Below are 2,992 nucleotides of genomic sequence, written 5' to 3'. Positions count from 1 at the left end.
GCAGAAACACTTGTGGCAATAATCCGAATATTCAGAAAAGCTACACAACAGGTTCCCATGCCACATCCTAACCCACCTTGCTCTTCCCAGGCTCACTTGAATACACAAATCTGAGGCCAGCCTAGGCAACATGGCAAGACCTTGTGTCAATAATAAACAAAAACAAATCACAGCTAGAAGACAGAACCAACACTTGAATCCCGAACTGCTCAACGCCAGTGCCTTGAGTTTATCCTTAGAGGGTCTGAATCACTGACAGAGGTCCACAATCCTGACAGGTAACCCAGGTAGCTTCAGGGCTCCACACGGTCAGTTCTCTTTACCTTTAACCTAGGGAGATCGAGGTCACCCCCAGGGCTCAGGTAGCAAAGGACCGGGAAGGGTCAGATTTCAATCCGAAGCCTTTGGGAGATTTCGCAAAGGACCAGGAGCCTGGGAGGAAACGTAACCCCTCTAGGCGCTCAGAGGCGTCGCCTGGCGCCATCGACGGGTTCCGCCGTCTGGGGGCGGGCGACCCCGAGCCGCAAGCTCCCCCTCAGCCAGGTCGACTGGTGTGGGCTCGGGTTTGGCGGACGCACACAGCCTCCGCGTCCCCGGGCTTCCCGAGGACTTTCACTTTCCCGGGTCTCAAAACCTCGCGGCCCCGCCCCCACGCCGAATACCTGCGCGGCCCAGGACGCGCGAACCGGAAGTCGGCGCCCACCCCCGCCCCACCCCGGGCGGAAGCGGCGGCGCAGGTGGAGGCGGCGGCCTGTGCGGCCCGGCGCGCGGGAGGCCTCGGCTCGAGTCCCTTGAGCCTCGCTCGCGGCTGGGCTGGGGCTGGCCGGGTACCTGCCGCCCACCTGCGGCTCCCCGGCCTCCGCGCGGGCCGCGCGTCCCAGACGCAGGGGTAGCGAAGGGTTAAGGAGCGCTCCCTCCCCCCCACCTCCCTGGAAAGTCCCCTACGTGACGTTGCAACCCGACAATTAGAAAAAAAGAGTTTAATTATAGAGCCGGGCTCTGGGAGCAGGAACAAACCCGGGCGGCCGGCGGGGCGGGTAAACAACCCGGGAGCGCGCCGCCCGCGGAGCCCGCGCCCGGGGCAGCGGGGGAGGGGAGGCCCAGGGGAGCTGGGAAGGCGTAGGAAATTCGAGGAATCGCTTTTTTTTTCTTTGAGAGAGAGAGAGAGAAAAAAAAAAAACAACAAAATTATTTAGGCAGCTTGGGGTGTCCAAGCCCGCTCCGCCGCCTCAGGGACAGCACCACCCGGCGAGGTCGCCCCTCCCCGGCCGGGGTCCCCCGCAGCTGAGCTTCGCAAACACTCGGGAGTTTCTAAGACCAGCGGGGCGGGTGGTGCGGACTGAGAAGCCGAAATAGCTTCACATCAGGACTCGGTCTAACCTTGTGGTTTTAACGCACCCTGCTCTGTCCCCGAAATCTGGAACTCATTACCTCATCACCGAGAAACTGCACGAAATCCGCGCGCGCACACACCAACCCCCCTTGGAGCTGGGGAGGGGAACGAGCAAACATCCCTTTTAAAAAGAAAACCTACACACCCGAGTGATTTAAATTAAGGTGGATGGAAGTTATTTCCCTTCCTGGCGCTTGCCAGATTTCAAGAAAAGATGAAAAACGGCAGCGGGGGAGGGAAGCCATCGGCGGCTGGACAGCAGCAGCAGCAAACCCCGGGGCGGCAGCCGTGTTAAAAATGGGGGGCCATCAACTCAAGTCACTGGAGAAGAGTTAAACAGAGACTCCGTGGGGAATTAACGTTAGGCTCGTGGGCTGCAGCAAAAGTCGTGTTTCTCAACGTTGAAAGAAAAAAAAAACTTGTTTCTAAAACAGTTGTGATTTGGAAGGTTTCCCTGGGTTTGCCCAGAGGTTGGCGATAAATAAATAAAGGTTTTTTTTTTTTTTAAGTGTGCGTGTGTGTAAGGGGTGGTGCGCCTCGAACGCTCTGCTCCGCCCGCTCCGTCCTTTCCAGAGAAACGTACTCGTAATGGGGTGACCTAATTACATCGCAATGGAACTCGCTCGTAGCCACTCGGCGCACCGGGTTTCATAACAGACCCGGCGGCCTCGAATGCTGGGAAGAAACGTGCGAGGCCTGGGCGGCGCGGCCCGCGATTTCCGCTCGGGTCTCCACTGCAGCACGCGAGCCGGTGCGGGTGGGAGGCAGCCAAACCTAATAGTAAATAAACACGTAGTTCGCGGTTTTAAAGGGCGGTGTAATTCATTGAAGGCCATTGGGTTCCGTGGGTCTTAATGCTTGGCACCCCCAAAACAGGGCATAGTGACAAGCCATATGTTCCGTTCGCGTGGGGGCGGGAGAGCAGCAAGAAGTTAAAAGTGTCGCTTCCCCCACCTCTACCTTCTTACCAAAGTAACTTTTTTCCCCTTGTTTGTAACCTTCGGGGATGTGTGGAGGAGGTAGCCCGAATTCAAAGCGCGCGTGGAAAGTGACTTGTTGCTCTTTTATTTTCAAGGGGCGCCCATGAAAGTCTGGATTTTTCTGTAGTAGCAAGATCGGTTATGTGAACGAAGCGCCCTATCTAGGTCTGTCTAAAAGATTTCTGCCCAGGCAGTGATCTTTTCCACGGTGCCCCCACCCTACCGGGAGAGCGCAGGCCGCCGGCCCAGCACGCGTGTACACGCGCGCTGCGCGCAAAATGTTGCTGCTTTCGCCCCCGCCAGGCTAGCCTCTCCCGGAGGAAAAGTTTCTCTGGTCGCCCCTACTTCTCTTGACCACTGATGGGAAACAACAAACATAAAACTCTCGACTCGAACATTTGGGGTGCTCCGCATTCCTAAACTCCTCGCCCAGCTCGTTTTGCGATGGACAGCCGGGTGTGGACAGGGAAGTCAGGGAAAGGTAAGTTGTGCGGGCACTTGGAGAAGTTTCAAGGGACACCAGCTCAAGATGGAAACCGCAGCCCTGGCGCGCTCAGGACCGGCTTCAGCTCCTGCTAGGAAAAAAAAAAAGAGTAAGAGAGGGGAGGAAGGGGGGAGG

The sequence above is a fragment of the Grammomys surdaster genome, unplaced genomic scaffold (genome assembly GCF_004785775.1).
Source record: "Grammomys surdaster isolate TR1022 unplaced genomic scaffold, NIH_TR_1.0 127, whole genome shotgun sequence".
NCBI lineage: Eukaryota > Metazoa > Chordata > Mammalia > Rodentia > Muridae > Grammomys > Grammomys surdaster.
Note: the sequence above shows the minus strand (reverse complement) of the source record.